General features: G+C 29.0%; 1 protein-coding gene across 1 annotated transcript in view; it reads right to left on the reverse strand.

The window, feature by feature from the left end:
- LOC113376854 (venom dipeptidyl peptidase 4-like) overlaps positions 1-23,699 on the reverse strand; it is an 81,234-nt gene that overhangs the window by 56,748 nt on the left and 787 nt on the right. The window lies entirely within an intron of this gene.

A 23,699-nucleotide genomic window follows, 5' to 3' on the forward strand; every position in this document is an offset into this window, starting at 1 on the left:
ATATATATTTATATATATGTGAATTATCTATCACCATTGGCACTTAAGCTGTCAATTCCCGCTAGCAATTCCTCACAACTTCTGCGACACGATTACAGAAAATTGTTTTTCTCAAGTTTTCTCGATAAACTGTTGTCAATAAAATCTTTCCTTTATAATGTGTTTCCGTTCATACGTGATTGCGTGTCATTCGTTAAATAACATAATAAAATAAAAATCATGGTCGAAAAGTCAGTCAAAGCCGCGATATTGCTTATGTATTCCGTCCGCGTATCGAAAGTAAAAGTAGAACAGGAATTCGATCCGAGTTCGAGTTACTTTGTTCCGAGACATACCACGAAGAACAGGTTTCAATTGTTATCAGTAAGAAAGGTTTATTTTTATACATCACGGCTATTTGTCACTGATTGCCGTAGCTAAATTGCAACAGTGTTTTAATACCTGAGATTAAAAGTAACAAGTATGCACAATCAATATGATAAAATTGCAAACTAGTTGTGCATGGCATTGTGTCTTAAAGTAAATTGCTGGTGCTTCCCGTACCAAAAATTAAAATTTTTAAAAATTATATTAATGAAAAAATATATTTTTGAGTGTTTTGAAATTTTTGAAAAAAAAATTATTTTGAATAATTTCAATTCTTTTTTATATTTTGAAAATTTTGATTTTTTGAATCTGTGTTATAAAAGAAATATCGAAGGGCGTAAGCGCAGCGTCCCACCCTAACGGATAAACACTGGTACGAAACCCACAGAAATGTAAACAAAATTTTTGTTTATTATTAAAATCTCCATAAAACATCTGACATAATTTGATGTACATATGTCTAATGATCATTTTTACCGACAATTAGCATATTTTTTTATTTTTTTTATTGGATCTCCGAAACCGCTAAACCTGCCTACCCAAAAATTTAATCAGTTCTTCATGTTGTCAATACAACTAAATGTTTTTTAAATTATTCAAATCAGACGCTCCATTCTCTCAAAAACTGAATTACCATTTTTGGCACTTTTTGCCCCGTATATTCGAAACAGCTTTGGCCGAAAACTAATCAGCACGTCTCGTTGTCAATAGGAATCGAATGTTTTTTTATTTAAATCAGTTCGACCGTATTACCAAAATGGTCGACGAAAACTTGTATCTGACGACACACACACACGCGTACATCAATTTTTTCTAAGGTATGCCAAAATGTTAAGAAACCTTTGAAACGTGAAGATATGTGAAAATTTTCATTCTCTATTTTTTGCGATCACTATAACTTACCCTACGGGAAGTTAACAAATTAAGCAAAATATAATATTTTTGCACTTTCTACAAACATTTCATGAAAGACGTACTCTGTGTGCATATCGGGTAATATATGTATAATTTAACCCCTTAACTTACGATATTGATTCGAAAATGTCGGGCCAAAGTTGTTCAAGCTGGCGTGGCGTTTGTGACTATTTTCCCTCATAGCGTACGGTTTATCACAAAAGTAAAAATAATTTTGTGTTTTATAGTTTCTTATGAATAAATATTTTGTAATACTTGCGTTCACCATACCCGGCTATGCCCGAAATGCGTAATATTTGCTTCTGGCCCGAATATCGTACGCGGGCTATACCCGTAATATTCACTTTGGCCTAGCAATCGCACGCGGGCTCTGCTCGTCATTTTAAGTTAGGAGGTTAAGAATCCTGTGAATCAGTGATTATGCAAAAATCGAAAGATAATTTGAGCCATCAGGTTCTATCGATTGTATCCTTTCCATCGCCATATCTAAGAATTATTTTGAAAATGTTTCAGCGGATAGAGTGGATAAAAAGCTTCTTCGTAAGCTCAGAATTTTTTTGAATAATATATAGTGCAAAACATAAATGACTATTACGAAATAGAAATTTGTGCTATAAAGGTGAAAATTTTGGACTGTATGTGTCTTTTATATACGAATTATAAAAAAAAATTGGTCTGAACGTGATTATAAAATTTCATGAAGATCGGTCAAGCCGTTTTGGAAGAGTATTATGACTAAAGACACGAGAATTATATATATATATATATATATTTATACTAGATGACCCGATAGACGTTGTTCTGTACCCACGTAATTCGAAAATTAGAATTTTCTATTAATATTCTATCCTATACTTTTTAAAATCCAATTAGATGTTCTGCCTTTGTAATTCATTTATGGTCCTAGCATAAGCATTATAAAAAATTTAGAAAAAAATAATATAGTATCTGCGCTAAAAGAACAATATCACACTTGGTTTTACCACACAGCATATGTATTTGCTTCAATAATTTAGTCTATAATATTCATAAGGTGAGTAGAGGTGAGTATTAAACCTGGACCCTTCTTATTGAAAGGCCGAAGAAGACTAAGCCACAGGAGCTTCATATCAAATTGAAAAAATTATGTGTATCGGGTAGGCTATTTAAAAAAGATAGAATTTAATGAAGATCTGACTGTTCGATTTTTCCAAACCTCGTAATTAATATTTAATATTTATAGGTTGAGTTTTTTTTTTGGATATGCATATTGATTACACCTTGTTCACATATTCTAATTTTCAAAGATTTACTATATAAAAGTAAAAGTATCAAAATATAAAACTTATAGAATTTTTCAGCAAATAAATTGTATTTAATTTATATTATATTTGTTTTTGTTTACTATAGCTTACAAGACATGAAACAATTGAGGCAATGCATCAACTCTATTAATTAATAATAATGATTAACTGATTAATAAATTAACTGTAAATTATATTCTAATTTATATTCAATTAAATAAATATGTTTACAGTCATTTTCCACATATAATTGTATAATTGTTGTGATAAAACCTACAAAAATACGTATCGTATTGTTTTTATATAAATTTTATCTAACAATCGTCTTACTAATAAGTAAGACAAATAATTGTAATTTCTATATTAGTGCGATTATTTTAAAGGTAGAGCGGGGCACAAATTTGACTTTAAGTAATTTGACTGTCTAACAACCAAATAAAGTTCGCCACGACATTAAATAAACATTTCTCTAACTATTCAGTAAATTCCCAGTTAATTCCTAATTATAAACCCGTTTTTTCTTACTATTTTTCTAAAATTTGTCAGCTGTAATTTTTTACCAGGTCGGCTGGGTGAAAAAAAACGGCCAGGGTCAAACATGTCCAATGTCTTATTCTTAATTTTAAAGGAATTTTACGAAATAATAGCTACATTATTCAACCACGGCAAAATATAAATTTAATGTGTACATTTTTACGTAGATAACACTGTATATAACATTGATCTAGCATTTTGACAGAAATATTCATCAGCAGAGTTGGAATAACTATGTAATTTAATTTGTACTTTTTTATTAACAATTTTTCATTGTTTACACCTTTTCCAGGGTAAAGGTTCAGTTAGTCCTTTCAACCCATACACATGTAAGCTTTTATAGAAGCTATATAGAAAACTGTTGAATATAACTTAAAAATTAACAACACATCTTATCAACCAATTGAACAACGTATACTTAAAAATTATATTAAGGTCTCATAAAACTAAACAACAGTGGTCACAACGAAAAAAAATAGTTTTGTTATGGATTTTGAAACATTGCCGTCTATTTCCTGATAGCGACGTCGTATGAATGAAGTGATGGCTGCTTTACTTTTCGCCCTCTACTTTCAAATGTTAAAAAAAATCCTAGCCTTACTTGTTTTTGAGATATTGGTGGTGGAACTTTTTTTCCGCAAAATTAAATCATAATATATATTTATGAGCGTGTGTGTATTTCATTAAATCTAATGAAATTGCGAACATCGATTACGTGCTCTATCCATGCTCTGACATATTAGTAAAGATGTGTCAAATCGTATGGAACTCGAAATTTCATTTCGCGAGTAACTGTAAATTATTCGGTACGTGCCTAAAAACATGAATATTATATGCAAAATAGTGATCGAACAGGCAAATATATAGTTTCGTAAAACATACGACTGTTTTTTATAACCAGTAGATATCCATACCATAACAAAAATGAGACATAACATTATTATAGCAAGAATTGTTTTCAAAACAATAATTTTGTTTTATAATTCATTTTATTCAATTAAAGATTGTCGGATTACTATTATCAGACTGTATAATTTTTTTCTTTGAAAACAAATGTAAATTATTCATAATAATAAATAGCACATGATCGGGCAAGCAACCTAGCTTTGATAATGCAAATATTTAACGATTAATAAGACCCAAGAATATTAGTTTTTGAAAGCTTGTTTTGTTTTGTTAAAGATAATTGATAAAAATTAGACTATTATCAGATTGTTTTATTTTCTTTAAAAACATTGGTAAATGATTCATAACTAACTCGCGGATGCTCGACTATCTATAATCTAAATTTGATAGTCCCGTAGAAATATTTGAAAATGATCAAAACCCAAAAATATTCGTTTCTAAAAACTTTTTATTTTTTTAAAAGATTATCAAACTGCTATTATCAGATTGTATAAGTTTTTCCTTGAAAAGCAATTGTAAATGATTCATAATGAACTCGCGAATGATCGACAAATGATATTCTGACTTTGATAGTTCCGTAGAAATATTTCAAAATTATTAAAACTCTCAGCTTTTATTTTTTTTAATATTATCACACTAAAAGTAATAACATCAGGCTTGCAAAATAATTCGTTTAGTCGTTTAGAGTTCACAGGGGACATTTGTTTATTACATCAATCAAATATTTGTTCCTATTGTATTAAGTTTATAATACATTTACTAATAAATTCTAATAAAAAAGTAATTTTATTTATCATAACCTTTGCTTATAATTATTTTAATCGTATATATATTTTTGTATATTTTACGTATGCTGAGAAGAAAATAGAAATTTCACTATTTTCAGTAATTATTACTATAATACATGCATTTTATTGCAACATACTAAAATTTCTCCAAGGTGATATAAACGGTGCGACTTGACGACGTACTTTACTTATAAATATAAATTTAAACAGAAACCATTAACTTTAATACTTTATGTCATAATAACCGAAATAACAGTAATAACATTCAAAATACTATATAATATCTAAATAGCTACAAACAGAAGGAGCTCGTTGAACATGTCTTGAAACTTGAAAATTCAATATTTCACGAATAAAATAGTAATCTATTCATTTTTGACCTCTATGTGGTTGTACATTTTAAATAATAAAAAGATCAATTGATTTTTTTAACTTCCCGTAGGGTAAGTTATTGTAATCGTCCAAAAATCAAAATTGGAAATTTTTACATTCCTTCACGTTTTGAAGGTTTCTGAATATTTTAGCATGCCTCAGAAAAAATAGATGTGTGTGTGTATGTATGGATACAATTTTTCGTCCACGTTTTCTGGCGCATGGATCAACCGATTTGAATGGTTTAAAAAACATTCGATTCCTATTGATAAGGAGATGTGCTGATTAGTTTTTGGCAAAGGCAAGTCCAGCAGTTTCGGAGATACCAAGCTAAATGTATAAAAAATGGCAGTTTTTTAGAGAACTAAGCATCCGATTTGCTTGTGTTGACGAAACGATTGCTTTTGGGATTCTTTTTCTTATTATTTTTTTATTATTTATTTTTTGAATATCGAAAATAAATCAAATTTTAATTTTTTTCTAGCTAAAGTTCTAAAGCTCACAATATACTTCAAACAAATAATTTTAACTTTGCAATTCAGTTTATAGATATTAGAAAATGTTATATTATTTATAATAATTTATTCGAAAACATTTAATATTCCTCGAACATTTCGTTACGGTACGGAAAGTTCCAGCAAATTGCCTTAAGGCACGATGCCATTTACCACTAGTTTCTTATTTATTTGAAAAACAATCAGAATTAAAGGGTCCTATAAGATATTGTGATGAACTTCTTACAAACTGCTTTTGTTTTCCTTTTGTAGGAGGCAAAACTTTTTTATTGATGGAGCAATGCGAGGTAAGGTCTATTATCATTGGTAAACATATTGCTATCTATATTTCAAAGTGAAAACCGATGACTCTACTGCTTGACAACAAGCTGCCCGAAGCGGGATCGAAACCGGGGCCTTTGATTCAGATTCAGTTCACAATAGTCACTTTCCTATGAGCGAGCCCTATTTTCTTCTTCTAACGTGACTCAATAAATATTTTACTAAAAATATCATTAGTTTTATCAACAAAAAATCATTATTCATTAATTAGTTCATACGTATAAAAATAAAGTTAGTAATACATATATAAATATATTAATATTATATATTATATATATGGGGATGGGAACCTGAAGATAAAATATGTTTACTTCCGAAACGACTATGAATAACTATTTCAATATTAGTTTTTTCAAACAATATATATAATATATATATATATATATATATATATATATATTATTATTAGTTTATATTAAATTTTATAATTTTTTAATTTCATGTCAAAGATTTTCTATTAAATTAAGAGGAAAAAATTAGATATATTCGTACCAATAATTTCATTTGAAAGTATTGTAATGAATGAAAAATACGTTATCTATGCAAAACTTAAAATATTCAAATAATTTTGATTGCAGAACTTTTTCCAAAGTTTTAAATAAATTCATATCCTTTCGCCTGTTCCTTAGTTATTTGAAACAGATACAATTAATAATTTTTCGAACAATTAATTGTCCAATATAGTGTCCAATATAATCAAAACCGATCAAATTATATGATTGTATATATTATGCCATTGTAAATATTAGATCAAGTTAAAAACAAAATACCAAAATTTAATTAAGATGTAATTTAGTACATTAATAAAAGGTGAACCACTAGGTTTTCCTTTTAAAATCCTATGTTATTTGTCAAAGTAATTCACTCAATGTCTTTCTATATAGACAGATTGTAATTTATAAGAAAATAAAAAAATAAAAAAGTTAAAAACAAAAGTGATTTTTATATTTGAAGGCAATACATAACCGGTCTGAAAGTACTTAGAATATCGATTATTACTATATTATTTGTGAATTTATTTATTTTTATTGTTCAGTAAACGAGTTTTATTACACAAATCTTTTTTCAAATATGTAACGGTAAAAACCAATATCTCGAATGCAGAGTTAGCTTCATAAATAATTCATATTTCAAACAAAACTGATTTCAAAGTTTATACCATAACAAGCTTTTATTTTATTTGGAAAATTTTGTATAAATAATTTATATTAAGTAGGTGTTGAAATTACTACAATTGTACGTGTAAAGTCTTAATAGTTCAGATAGTTTCCATAGATAAATAACAAATCGTTAATTATAAGTAACTAATAGTGTTAATTATATTTAACTGCGAATAATGCATATATTAAAATAATTTGTTTTAAAATGCTTCCATCAAAATTCATTTTAATTTTTCCAACGATAAATTTGCTAATTACACAATTAACGATATCTAGTCTGTAAAAGCTTATTACATTCAAGAAATCCGATTTAAAAATTTTATGTTTTCTCGACCTGTTGAATATTTCTGAATCGATTGACACCTAAAATCCGCGGAAACGGCTGCATTGGTTTTAAAAATTTCACAATCTTTCGATAAACTTAATAGTAACCCGCCTTCATTAGTAATTTGTGATATACTGTTGAACAGCTTGTTTGTAATTAATAAATCAATTATAGATCAATTCAAAATATTCGCCTAAGTTTTGGCGAAAATAAAATTTTGATACAATTTTGAAACCAAAAACATGTAATTATTTTCAAATTCAAAAATCATACTACAAATTTTCAACAAAAATGATTATTATTAACATTCAACAAACTTACATAAAATTCTGTCGAGCCATTTCATCCAAGTTGAAAAAATTAATTAATAAATAGAAGAAATGCTTTTAATTGATATAAATTGCAATGCTTGTTATTGTCAGATATCGAGAAGATTGTGCAATTTGCACTATGATGTAAAACCACTTTCATGGTTAATTGAAGTAATTTATAATATCAAAAACTAAATCAATCTAAATGGCTGAATACTCAATAAATAATTTGTATTATCAATGAATTTCGCATCAAATCATAATAGGAAGAATCTAATTTCTAGAACCAAACCTGTCTGAACAGATTACTGTACCTACAATAGAATACACAAACAATCAACAAACAGAATAATGATATGATCGCGCATAATATTAAACGTTTCGTAATAAGGAAGTTCAAATTTAAGAAGAAACTATTCTTATGATCCTCTGCACAATACTCGGAACCAAACTGACCTCAAACATCAATTCAAATTAACGATGAGTTGATTAAAATTTGCGTAAAATTTAACTATAGATTATAAATAAAACAGAACAATAAATAATTAATAAACTATAGCACACAGTCACTAATATGATACTGTTCGATACTGTCACTGGTTTTAATATAAAACACTATTCGATTCGACTTGTGTCAAGTGTTAGTTTTATTTGGAAATTTGAAAATTTGAATTTCCGAGCACGTCGTTGTGCTCCCGCGCTTCTGGCCAACTGACAGTCGAGCGCGAGCAGAGCCTCAATGTCGGGCAAGTGCGATCGGAGCGATCGTGTGCCTCGAGTGCCTCGAGTGCCGCACAAGACAGGATTTTGAAATGCGCGCACTAACCAGTAAAGGCGCGTCCGCACCAAATTCATAACCGAATTCGGATATTTTATTATTTCCGACTTCAAGCAGTTCAGAGATTTTTTTTTATTATATTTTTTAGATTATATTACTTAAAATTCTGATATGTCTGCATATGATATAAAAAGCATATTCTATCACAACGATGTAAATACATAAAACTGTAAGTAACTTTTATTGACCAATGGGGGGCGTCCATTAATCACGTGATCGACTTATTAAGGATTCAAAATTAACCCCCCTCCGCCACTAAACAACACGTGTATTTTTAGTTACGTGAAAAAATTGTAATTTTTTTTATTTTTTCTGGAAAATGTTTGTATTTTTTTTTTTTTTGAAAAATTCAGGTAAAAAATAAATACACGTAATATCTTACTATACCCCTTCCTCCCCCACGTGATATTTTGAGATTTTTTGTCAAACTTCCCCACGTCCTAAAAACCTCACGTAATTAAAAGACGCCCCCTAAGCAATAAACTAAAAATGATTATGACACAACTGATCACTTAAAAACACATTAGTAGTATAAAATAATAGCTAACTAGAACTTCGCCTACCGTAATTTAAATTTTTTAAAAGCTTTAAATATTTTTTATATCTTCGAAAAAAATTAGATATTTGAGAATTTTGAAATTCTTTTCAAAAATCGACTTTTTTGAAACATTGGAATGTTTTTTATTTTGAATTTTTTTTTCAATTTTTAAATTTTTTTTAAAGCAATCGCGCTGCGTAGCTGTTTCATAGTCTAACGGTTAAACACCGTGAATTTTGGTACGGGACCCATAGAAATGTGAACAAAAATTGTACTTTTTATTAAAATCTGTATAAAATCTCTAATGATCAATTATTTTTTACCGCAAAATTTCATTTTTTTTTTTACTTTTTTCGTTAGGTCTCCGAAAAGGCTCAAGAAACTCCGAATACTTAGGAAACTGAATTCAGTTCTTCATTCTGTCAATACAAAATAAAATATTTTTTGAATTATTCAAATCGGACTCTCTTTTCTTTTAAAAACTGAATTTCCATTTACAGCACTTTTTGTCACACATCTTCGAATCGGTTGGATCTATCTTGGCCAAAATCTAATCAGCACGTCTCACCGCCAATGGAAATCGAATGTTTTTCTAATTATTCAAATCGGCTGATCCGTGTTCTCCAAATCGTCGACGAAAAATGTTGTCTGCACGCACACACACATATATATGCAGTTTGCAATTTAATCAAAGTTTTGCATGGAAATAGCATAAGAAAAATTTCAAAAATTTTAAAAATGTTTTTAGATATAACTTAGCAAACAAATGAATGAGTTTTATTCAAAATTTGTCGTTAAATTATACCTATTTTTTTTTACTTTTCAAAATTTTTTTCATGCTATTTTCATACGAAGTTTGATTGAATTGCGCACTATCTAAAAGTTAATATTAAGAGCTAAAACTTTCAGAGAATTGTTTTTGATCAATTTGGAATCATTTGAGCCTTTGGGAGCAAGGAAATTCGAAAATGTCCATATTAAGGACCACCCTAATATATATATATATGTATATATATATATATATATACATATATATATATATATATATATATATATATATACATACACACATACACATCCACTTTTTCTAAGGTATTCCAAAATGTTCAGAAGGTTTTGAAATATAAAGACATTTTTTTTTTCATTTTCAATTTTTTCCGATTACTATTTTTAACACTATGGGACATTAATAATACAAACTATTTTTTTCTCTTTCATATAATTACAATCTCACTAAAAGGCATTTAGTAATTTTGATGGTCAATATACAATGTTGGAATGTTAAAATTCATCCAATTCAACTTGTTAAATACCTGCTATTCACAAACACTATCAACGACTCAAAAGAAATCCTTTGAACAGATTTCAATATATAATTTATCTCTTCAATTTCAGGCTAAAGTAACTGCCCAACAATCTACTAGCAGGTCAGTGCCGCATTCTAGCAAAAACATAACAGCTGTAAATTTGATTGCATTGTGTATATTGTGCAATTTGTTTGATATGAATTTGAAGACATCGGTATAACCTTATGTCAATATTGATATAATTTTACTGAACTGATATTAGAAAAAATGCAATTAGATTTGGTAAAATAACAAGTATATACCAATTTAAATTTTTAACTGGAGAAATTCTTTTCAACATTATATACGCTAAGAAATAATAGTATACATTTATATATACATATAATAAAAAATCCACAAATAAATAAATGCACGAATACATATATGAATGAACAATTTACTTCAATAGTTACGTTATAATTCAACTCTCAAATTGTAAAAATGAAATGTGTTAGCACATAAACTTAATTCATAAACATAGCTTAGTTGATTTTTTGTTGATTAATTTTTACATGAATCTATCTTCTTTAATATTAATGAATGTTGAATTTTTCGGTTAGAAAGATATTTATTAGTAAATTGTTGTATTTGGGCATTTATCCAACACGGAATTGGCAAGGAACGCGTTTTGTACTTTGTAATAATAATCAATCATATGGGGACACGTGTATATGGCTGAAACTATTGACTTACGAAGTGACATTTTATACAATATTTATAATTCACTAGATAATATTTACAAGGCTACTTATACAAGTATTCATACATTATACGAGTACTTTATTACAAGCTACTTATACAAGTATTTTATTACAAGTAATGATTTTTCCTAAAGTACGAGACGTGCTAATATGTGGAACAGATATTTTTAAAATTATTTGCATTTTTCGGTTGATATTTACATGAATTTGTTAATGATTAATTAAAATTAATTTTTCTAACTTCAAAGTATACAAAAAAAAATCAAAGAAAACTTAAGTTAAAAATGAGATTCTGGCTCTTTTATGGAAAATTATATTACTAATATTTTGTAATAAAATGGTGAATTTTTATTAAATATCTGTATAAATTTTCACAAAGCATTAGAAATAACTTTAGATAAGCTATATTAAACATGAATGTTGCTTTTATACAATCAAGAATTCCGTATTATGTAGACAATGTTTTCAAATCGAGCGTATTAAATTATTACAATTTTTTAAGACAAACGCTTGTGGTAATATAAATTAATATTTTTTCTATATTATCACCAAGTTGTAACGGTAATTGCCTGCAAATATAATTGGCCCCCTTGCCCACAAATCACTGAAAATTGAGCAGATAAAATCTAATTCAAAAATCTAAAACATCTAAGAGACATATATCATTTAAATGCACTAATTTTTGCTAATGACGGGACTTGATTCAGAAGTCCCGGTTTCACTTGGAAATATAGATAGCAATATGTTTTCAAGTGAAAATAGCCCTTAGTCCATTGGGGCATTGCTGGAATACCCCAATTAGAATGACGACTTGGGAGTTGTCTTCTAATAGCGTTTTGTATAAATATGAAAACTATATCTCAGATAAGAGTAAGGTCAATCAATGAATTACCTACTAATCATAACCAACGACTTAGTAATAAGAAGTGTTCAGTACAGCTTATAGAACGCATAATAGTTTTGATTGCTGTAAAAACTACGTGTATAAAGAAATGCTAATAAGAGTCTATACTATATTACACGAATGTAATTAATGATGAAGATTTTGAGCTGCAATTCTACTGATAATTAGACGTTTATATTGATAGTTTGATGGGAAATCATTGTTCTAATCACATACAGTATATCACTCACAGATACATAATTAGAATACTCCATTAAACTGTATAATTTATGAATGACATTTTCTATTGGATCATTAAAAATAAGTGGGGTAAGTGGTAACCGCCGTGCAAAAAAATGGCTCTGAGTTCAAATCCTGCGTTGCGTGCAATCAAATATTTATTTTCACTTCACAAATCACAGAGCACAACTGAAAGGGTTCTCTTGAAATTGTCATTTAGTCAAAATAATCTTCACAACAGATAACAGAATTCTAAATTCTAATTGAGGCTCAAGAAAAAATAATATAGAAAATTAGTTTTAAATGACGATTATCTAGATGCGCCTCAACAATTCACCTCCTCCGGGATGTAGCTGTAACATTAGACTCGGTCGAGAACAGGTAACGTCGGTCAATCCGCTTGATATCCGAAGTGAACTGGTGGGAGATACAGACACTCAAGGTAAAACCGCCGATTTAGAGATCATTCGACTGCAGTAGTCTGTTTGTGTAACATTAAATAACAATTCCATATACATATTCTTGTTGCCGTCAACAAGGTTCTAATTTTCAAAATCATTCTTAGATTAGGTTAGTCATTCTGATGTTAAAATTCTACAGACTCCATAAAAAATTGCTTAATTGCAAACGTGCCCCTATATATACAAAATCTGGGTTCACAAACATCTCGGCATAAATTCTATCTGTAGTGGAATAAAATATGTAGGAATAGTCATAGGTATGAAAATGCTAAAGGCTCAACTAAAAAATATTGGATGAATTCTAAAGCAGAAGAATAAAAAAATGATTTCTTTAACTCCAAACTACAGGAATAAGCTGCATAACTGAATGCAGTTTTTATTTATTTTTTCCTACTGTGATTTAATGTCGGAGGTATACAGATGATTATAAAAAAGTATAACTTTTATATAGCATCCTACGTGGATTATTTAACTTGTTATAAATGTGTTATACGAATCGATCTAAAAAAAATCTATAGACATGCAGTTTATTTTCAAACTAACTATGCGCATTGGATTTTTCTTTATTTTTATTTAACGATTAGAATTAGAATAACGTATAGATTTTTAACATTTATATATATTGTTATTATATTGTTCAGGGCAATTATCGTTTCAATTCCCTGAGATGCCTGATATGGTTGAATTCTGATATATATTCTTCTAGTTCGCTCTTATATCTATCCAATTACTTCCTTTATCACTATACTGTCTTTTTTTATAAGGTTATTATGAATTGTTTATGCAATTACACCACGAATAATAATAATTCAGTATTGTACTTAATTCCATCCGAATGGGTTTGATAATAGATTTATACACCCGAAATTTATTTTCCACTTGATAATAAATAATTGTAACACTCTTAACCCTTCTTTGCATGGTGATGGAAATGTCAATCATAATAATAGTTAGTCAACAAAAAAGGTACTCAAAACCCTTGTACTGTAAATTTGTTGTTGCTGGCAGCACTTTAAGCGTCTATTGCGTACAACAAAACGCAATTGTCAAAAAAAAATAGCAAACGTCACTGTTACTTACTACGCCTAGAACTTGTCATTTCGCTGTTTGTTGTGACTGGAAAAAAGAAGCGAGTTCTTATAGTATAGAAGGCAGCAACGTTTTCAAAACACGCATTTTAGTCAGGCTGGTTTTTTGGTATGTGGTCCTTGGTGCTCTCTCGGTTAGAGTATAATTAATGAATAAATTGGCATCTGGCACATATTTGGCAGCGCCCAAAATGTCTGGCAACAGAAATGTGAGCCCGAATAGCCTATTCAAAATCAAAAAATAAAAATTGGACTGACTAAAATGCTATAAACTGGTATCATATTGCCAGACATGGTTAACAACCGCAGAAACGTTTGGCAAACGTTTTACCCTTAACGAACATAATATTAAAATAACAGACGGACTAAAATGATTTGAATTTAAAATAAAATTAATGAATAAATTGGCGTCTGGCACATATTTGGCAACGCCCTAAATGTCTGGTAACAAAAATGTGAGTCTGGATAAAACCTATTCAAAGTCAAAAAATGAAAATTGAACTAACTAAAATGCCATAAACTAGTATCATATTGCCAGACATTTTTGATTGTCAGACATGGTTAATAACCGCAGAAACGTCTGGCAAATTAATTTTATGTGTTTTTACCCTTAACGAACATAATATTAAAATTTCAGACGGACTAAAATGATTTGAATTAAAAAAATAATAATAAATAAATTGGCGCCTGTCACGTATTTAGCAGCGCCCAAAATGTCTGGCAACAAAGAATGTGAGTCTAGTGAACCGATGGAATCGCGCCGTAAAAGTTGGCTGCGCACTAATTAACGCAACCGCTTCCAGCTGCCAGACGGCCCGTACTCTAACCGAGAGAGCACCAAGGACCTCTTAACAAAAAATCAGCTTGCCTAAAGTTCTTTCTCGAAAACGTCGCTAGCTCCCTTACCATTAGTTTGTTATAAGAAAGTAAACGGAGATATAAAAAAATACAGTAAAAGTAAAAATGAGTGAGAAAAGGGTTTGTTTTCATGTTTTTGTTGTTTTGTGTACAATTTATATCAAAGCACTGTGAATAAAGTTCACAAAACTATGTGATGGAAATTTACATCACTATGCAGTAGTTTCACTTGTAATGTATGGCAAACATTTTTTTGTAAATGAAGTTTTATGCTGTTTTTTGAGGAAACTTGAATAAAAGAGATCTTATCATCTTAGTAAGTTACAAGGCGGTTGGCTTTCGGAAAATGACCTCGATGACCAAGATTCCGATGGTGAAAACCCCGATTCTGATGAAGTTATAAGAATGTTGCAGGATGAAAACGATAATGATGATGATGATGAACATTGATCCTCCTCTTATAGAAACAGAAGATTAAGAATCCTCTTACCCATCAACATCATCCAATTTGCAGTCTTCATCCAGTTTTCCATTTGGCAAAAGAAGCTTGATTTGAAAAAAAAAGGAATCTGGTCTATGGCAGATAAAATTACTTTATTGAGTTCTACTGCTTCATGTGGTCTATCATACCTAGAAACTCCAGATATATCAATGTTTTAACCATTTATCACTGAAGATTTTATCAAAACATTACTAGCAGAGACAAATTTATATATAATACAGAGTATTCCCATTTCATCCATAACATTTACAGATTATGATTTGTATAAGTTCTCTGGTATATTATTGTACATGTCAGTAATCAAAATTCTTAGCACAAGATCATACCGGTCGCCTAAGTTCAATAAACATATGGGAGGAGATCTCATGGATAGCTTTTTTGGCAAATTTCATATAACAAGGAGGTCTAAAGAAAAGTATTTGCATTTTAATTATCTATTTGATCTAGCTATTGTAAACTCTTGTAATGTTTATAAAAAAAATGCTGAAGAAAGAGGTGAACGTAAAAAGAGTCTGCTTACAATAGGCCAATTCAATAAATGTGGCGTCAATTTGTGCTTAAATAAAAATAATAATTGTTTTTCAAATTATTATAAAGAATAAGGAAGATTGAGTAAACAATATTTTTTTATTTACTTAGTTCTGAGCTAAATATGTGACAATGCATGATGATGTAAATTTCCATCATATTGTTTTTCACATAATACATACTTCTATTTACATTAGGATTTTTTAAAATATTTTTCCTTTAATCTAGAGCATTAATTACATCACCCTAATTTATTATATTAAAATAGAAAAAATCATGCAAAGAAAGGTTAACTTTATTAACTCATAATTCAAATTCATTCAGATTTTACTAATTATTTCATAGGTACAGACTAAAAACTTAACATGACTTAACAATTTAACTTTACAATTGGAATAAGCCGAACAAAGAAGAGTTACGCACATGAAAATGTAAATAAACATATCTATTAACCATTATTGATCGTTTTTATGTATATAATATATATATATATATATATATATATATATGTATATATTATATTAACATTAACGTCATTCATATTTTGTAATATAATTCAGTAGTTGTTTACAAAGCGACGTAATCCTTGTTATAATATTTGTCTATATGTATTAATGGTTTCATATATATTCGATGAGATAAAACTGCAATTAGAGAATATACGAGTATAGACTTACTTTTATTTAAATATAGATTATTAGAGAATTATATATGATGATCTGAAGTTTTTATTAACTTCCCCTAGGGCAACTTATAGTAATCGCGAAAAAATCGAAAATGAAAATTTTTACGATTCAATGGTTCCTGAACATTTTGGCATATCTTAAAAAAAATGAATGTATGTGTGTGTGTGTTTTTGTGTGTGTGCGTGTGTGCGGATACAAATTATCGTCGACGATTTCGGGAACACCAATCAACTGATTTGAATAATTGAAGATACGGGGCAAAAAGTGCCAAAAACGGAAACTCAGTTTTTAAGATAACGTTGGGTCCGATTTTAGTAATTTAAAAACATTTTATTTGTATTGACAAGATGAAGAACTGATTAAATTTTGTAAGCCATTTGGCGGTCAAAAATGTTTATTGGACATATGTACATCAAATTATCAGATATTTTATAGAGATTTTAATAATGTGTACATATTTTGTGTTAATTTTATTTTATTTTAAAAAAATGCCATTTGGCGGTCAAAAATGTTCATTAGACATATGTACATCAAATTATCAGATATTTTATAGAGATTTTAATAATATGTACACATTTTGTGTAATTAACTTCCCGTAGGGTAAGTTATTGTAATGGGCCGAAAATCGGAATTAAAATTTTTTACATTTCTCGACGTTTTGAAGGTTTCTGAACATTTTGGCATACTTCAGAAAAAATGGATGTGTGTGTGTGTGTATGTATGTATGGATACAAATTTTCGCCCACGTTTTCGGGCGTACGGATCAACCGATTTGAAAACATTCGATTCCTATTGATAAGGAGATGTGCTGATTAGTTTTTGGCAAAGGCAGGTCCAGCAGTTACGGAGATAAGGAGCAAAAAGTGCAGAAAATAGAAATCGAGGTTTTGAGAGAACGGAACATCCGATTTGGATGATCTAAAAACATTCAATTAGTAATGATTGGGAGAAGGGGTTATTAGTTTTTCGCAAAGGCAGGCCCATCCATTTCGGAGATACAGAGCTAAATGTACAAAAAATTGCAGTTTTTGAGAGAACTAAGCGTCCGATTCAATTGATTCAAAGAACTTTCTGCTTGTCTTAACAAAATAATTGATTTTGGAAAAAAAAATTTGTTCCATTTTTTTTTTTTTTTTTTAATTTTTTGTATATCGAAAATAATTCAGATTTTATTTTTAATTCTGACAATAGTTCTAATATACTTTAAACAAATAATTTCAACTCTGCAATTCAGTTTATATAATTCTTATAAATATTAGACAATGTTACAATATTTATAATAATCTATTTGAAAACATTCAATATTCCTCGAACATTTCGTTACGATACTGGAAGTTCCAGCAATTTGCCTTAAGGCACGATGCCACCCACCCCACTAGTTTTTTTAGGTTCCGTACCAAGATTTTCAATTATGAAGTTTATGTATATGGTTCAAACAAATGTCCTCGATATTTTCGACAGTATGGAATAACCGATTTGTATTATTGAGCAAACATTCGGTACTCGATCGCGATGCGTTTTTGCAAAAAGCACATCCTGCTGTTCCGCAGGTATGGAGCGCAAAGGGTGTAAAAATTGTCATGCAGTTTTTGAGAAAACGGATCATCCGATAAAAATAATTAACTAGTGGGGCGCATGGCATCGTGCCTTAGGGCAAATCGCTCGAACTTCCCGTACCAAAAATTATTTTTTTCTAAAAAGATTAACATTTTTGAAGAAAAATTAATCTGAAAAAATTAGATTTTTGAGAAACTATAAATTTTTGACAAATATTTACTTTTTTTAAAAAAAAAAGACTGAAGAAAAATTTATTTTGAAATATTTTGGAAATTCTGAACTTTTTTTTAAAGCAATCGTACTGCTTTAACAGCATAGAGACGAAATATCGAAGCAAAACAACTTTTTGCTTGTGTAGACAGTGTGCAAAAAATGCTTTTACAAAAAATTTTGTAGTTTTGAAAATTTTCAAAAATTTAAATTCTCAGAAAACTAAACTTTTTAAAAATTTTCATCATTTTAAAAAAAATATCTAAATTTCAAAAAAATTGAAGAACATCAAAATTAAAAAAAACGTTTTCTTACAAAAATTTGAGAATTTTTCGAAATTTTCAAAAAAATTAAAAAATCTATTTTTTTTAATTCCAAAATTATCAAAAAAAAATTAAAGAAATTTCTTGTAAGCATACATATAAGTTATTTGTAGAATACGCTCGTCGCCCAGTAAGCACATATGAATTTACAGTATGTACTTCTAATAAATAACCTATTTGAAATTATTTAAAACAATTATTCATTATTTTCATTCCTCGAATTTTTAATTACGATACGGGAAGTTCCAGCAATTTGCCAGCACGATGACATGCGCCCCACTAGTTGAATTATTAAAATCGGACGCTCCGTTCTCTTAAAAACCGTTGTTCCCTAGTGGAACACATTGAAAAATTGAACAAAGCAGAGCCAGTACACCCGATTATGTATGGCAATGCGCCCACACCCTTGTATTGTGCGTCGTGAGTATTATGCACTCGACTGGCAGACTCTTGCAACCGTCAGAATGGGTTGGGTAGGGCCAGCGGTGGCGATATCGGTTAGAGCGTGGGCTAGCAGCAAATAGTTCCAGGTTCGCTGGATCGATTCCCGCTACCGCTGTAGCCCGACATCAGGCAGCTTTGATGTCAAATTTCCACTTGGGGTTATAGATCACAATACAATTCCAAGTGGAAATCGTCTTTCGTGGACATAGCTGCAACATCCAATCATATGTTAACTATTAGACATAAAAGCTATTATCAAAAATATCCCACACATAAGAGAATGGTTAATCGATGGATTGCCTCTCATAAAATAAGTAGTCTTAAGTCGTTAACCAACAGCTTATAGAAAATATAGGAGTTCTGATTGTTGTTCTAACAATAAAAAAAATGGATTGGCTGTTTACATATACTTTCTGAACAATTAAAATAATGAACCCTCAAAATTTGAGCCTTTTTTTGACATTTTCAAAAATTGAATACGCAACCGCGGAATGACTGCCAGAATGGTACTTTCTTAATGGGTCGATAATAAAATATCATTAAAAAAAATCTAGCTTTGTGAAAACAGGTTAGTCAAATAGTTCACTGGCGCTTGTACTATACTTTATTTATTGTTTTAACAGCAATCGAAACTACTTTGAATTACATTGTCCTATAAACCGTTGCTTTGTAACCTTGATATAATGAAAAACTATAAAAAATGGAAACTTAATCTAATGTTTCCATCTATAAACTCAAATGGAAATTTGACATCATGCTGCCCGATACCTATTACTCCACCGCTGGTTGAGATTAAATACAAAACAAATGTTAAAATGACCTGATAACAGTGGCGTCGAAAGCAAAGTTTTGATGGGTGTGCTCGTTTTTTTTTGGTGGGCAGCCAGTGGGTTCGTTTTTTTTTTAGTTAGGCATATTAGGCCCTATCATATTTTGAGATGATAATGAGAAATTTCATGGGTGGGCTCAAGCCCACACAGCCCGCACGGTTCCGACGCCACTGCCTGATAATATACCGTGACAAAACATTTAAATTGTAAACAATGACACTATATTCGCACCATATCACAAATATAAAATTTGTGTTTTGTTTTGTTCTTATTCGTAACTATCTTAATACTTTTATAATTAACTTTCCTTATATTTTTGAAATATTTATAAATATCTATAGCATTGATCAGCACTTTGTTAATTTTCTTAATTATTCATTCATTAACAATATTATTTCGCATTTTTCCCGAAGAAGTTTATTATCGGCAGTAAATCCGATTCGCTGTTTCATATTTTATCGACTTGCAATTCATTCTGAAAATTGGAAAAAAGATAAAGTGCATTTCTCTACATATGTAATATCAAATTCCGCCTTCCATCTTAGAAGTTAATTCATGAAATCTAATAAAGTCGTTTCTTTGTAATTAATAGTTAAATAAAGAATTATCCATCAACGTTATCGCAAATTCCGTTCAAACTATATTACATAAAACTGTTCTAAGGAGTTTTCTGAAAATTAGCAGTGCCCTTGCTTCGTATTTAACTACAACAAAAATTTACAATCACCGGTCTTATGTGAATTTTATGAAAAATTTCTTTGCCATTAATATGTTATTAAATAATTCATTATATTTTCTCAGACAAGTCTAGTCTGATTTACAAAAATTAAAGATATCCGTTGGAAAAGGCTGATTAATTTTAGAAAAAGTTGCTTCATATTACATTTACAAGATATTGTGAAGTTCGGCAAATTGCCTTAAAGCAAAAAACTATTCATAGTTTTCTATATTATAAAATTGTGATTTCATTAATGACGAGTCATCAAGTTAGTACATATCCCAATTCGTACCTAGCATAATTCAAATTCAATAAATAATTCACAAGATAGACCCGATCCATCACCAGAAGATTGATTGGTACATTTGGTACATTTTGGGCAGAGGCAAGTAATTTAAATGGAAGCATATGTAATGCACCCATTATAGTCGATACAACACATTAAAATTCTTGTAGGGAAACCAAAAAACCGTATTTACATTCATTTATTCATTTTATTTATTAATATGTAGTAACCATAATAGTTACAATAATGTATAGATGGCTTTGAAAAAATACTATATACTTATTCAGTAAAGCCCTGCTTAACTAATCGAATATTAAAGTTTTTACTAAAAGTAATTGAATCTGATTAAAAAAATTCATTTAAATAAAACTTAATTTAATTGTCTCCTTAAATAGTGTTGAATCATATTAAGTTATTGGGCATAAAGACTTATTTATTTACAATGAAATATTAAACTTATGTCGTTGATGCAATCGGGTAAGGCGTATTTTCACTTAAAACAAATTGCTATCTACGTATATATCCAAGCAAAAATAAATATCTCAACTGCCTGATATCAATCTGTATCATTCATAGTTATTATTAAATTTGTCATTACATATGCTCATTTTTATTTATTTAGTCCAGTTTTACTTGTTTCTATAAAATCATCATTATCAAATAATTTGTTGCATTTATATCTAATTTCTCCCAATTCCATTTAAAAATTTAATAAGATATTCAAATAGTTGTTAAAATAAATTTCAAAATATGCAATAATTGTACTGCCAATTGTTAATGTCTTGAGTGAAAGTACAACTTCCGAAAGTAGCAAATTTCACATAAACAACCTATGCAAATATGAATACTACTGAACGCAGTTTAATTCTAATTTTATTTGAAGGTCTTTGGATTGTGATCTCAGTGCAACCAAATAGCTTCATTTTTCAGTATTTGCTGTCAATTAATATGTAAATCGTTAATTTATTCACAGGCGCCACGGAAAATCAACAAACGGCAAATATCAACCATCAATATCATTTGCAAAAGAGCTGTTACTAAAATGCAATAATCTTTGACATTTGGAATGAAAGAGCGGATTTTTTTTGTAAATCAGAAATGCCAGGAATATAAAACGATAATCACTATCGCAAAATAAACAATGGAAAAGCCATATATATATATATATATATATATATCACTTTATTTTTTAATATATTTTCCAATATTTTAATTCATACTGAAATAAATATTTTTGCATTTACTAATTTTTCAATTTTTTCATCTTTTTAGATTCAACTTCTATAAAATTACATTTTTATTCAGTTTCGACAAAACTTTCATATTTTATTTTTATTTTTATTTATTGTAGCTTATATATATATATATATATATATATATATATATATATATATATATATATATATATATATATTATATTTGACCTCGTTCTACACATTTAATCATATACAACTTATTTATATTCATATAAATTACAATATATCTTACAAACATTAAATTTCTATAATATTTATTATTTTAAAACTTTAACAAATATTACCTTTGAAAAAATTGACTAAAACTAAAAACATTTCAAATTTATCCTTTTAACGAATATGTTTTTATAAGGTTTTTGTCATTTTTAGTTTGCAGAATTTTATCAATAATTATAAAACTATAAAATTTGTTAGAGTTATTGAACACTTCACTTTACAAATTTGTCTTGATCTTTGAAAAAATGCATCGAATATGCCAAAAACTAAATTAAAATCTAATAAATTCCAAATAATTAAAATTTTTACAAATATATACCCTTTAGTCAAAATTAGTCAAAAATTAAAAAATTGTAATATTCTACCTTTTTACCGTAGAGTAAGTTGTAGTAATCGAAAAAAACTCGACAACAAATTTTTTTGCATATCTATACGATTCATTACAAGCAATTTGGCATACCTTACAGAAAAAATGGATGTATGTGTATGTATGTGAGTGTGTGTGTGCATGTATTGGTGCGGATATAATTTTTTGTGTATGATTTCAAGAGCACGGATCAGCCGATTTCAGTGATTCAAAATAACAATAGATTCCTGTTTATGGGAAGACGGAGCAAATAGCTAATTATGTTTTCTCGACGTATCAAGCCATTCTGAATCGAATGAAACCAAATTTGGAAAAAGCATTTGTGCGTGTGAGGGAGAGAGAGTGACCCCTTCATCGTCGTTTTCTCAATAACGGTTGGACCGATTTCAAAAATTTAAAAGCCATTCGATGTAACTGATCGATCGAGCCGTTTCTTTGTATACAGCAGAAAAGTTATAATTTTTTGTCCACGTTTCACAATTTAAAAACCTTTCGAAAGGTATTGGTTGAGAATAGAGCTGATTAGTTTTTGATAAAGATTCGCTGGCACAAGTTCTTTTTATGAATTTCTTTTGGCGATAGATGTCATAGTCTTCTAGAATATACTAAAATATTACGGCCCTGTGACACGTCGTTTAATTTTAAAAATTCATTTGAAAAAAAAAGAGTTTCCTTTCATCGATGTTTTTTAAAAAACGACTGAGTCGATTTCACAAATTTAAAAACCATTCGATGAAACTTGATTAGCACACGTGTTGGTTAGATTTTTGATATGATCGGCTGAGCTGTTTCTTTGTAATTAGCAGAAAAGTGAAAAATTTTCCGTCCATGTTTTAGCCAAAATTCTAAAAATTTAAAACTATTCGGAAGATATTATTTGGGAGTCGTGCTGATCAGTTTTAGACATAGATCAGCCGAACCGTTTCATCATAATTACTTGTTGAAAAAAAAAATCGATGAAACTTTTTGTTTTGATAGATATCATAGTTCTAAAGAACACTAAAATTTTACAGTCCCACAGTAAGTA

Source organism: Ctenocephalides felis, unplaced genomic scaffold (genome assembly GCF_003426905.1).
Source record: "Ctenocephalides felis isolate EL2017-DRISC unplaced genomic scaffold, ASM342690v1 CF-g0.4_SCAFFOLD_01886, whole genome shotgun sequence".
Taxonomy (NCBI): Eukaryota; Metazoa; Arthropoda; class Insecta; order Siphonaptera; family Pulicidae; genus Ctenocephalides; species Ctenocephalides felis.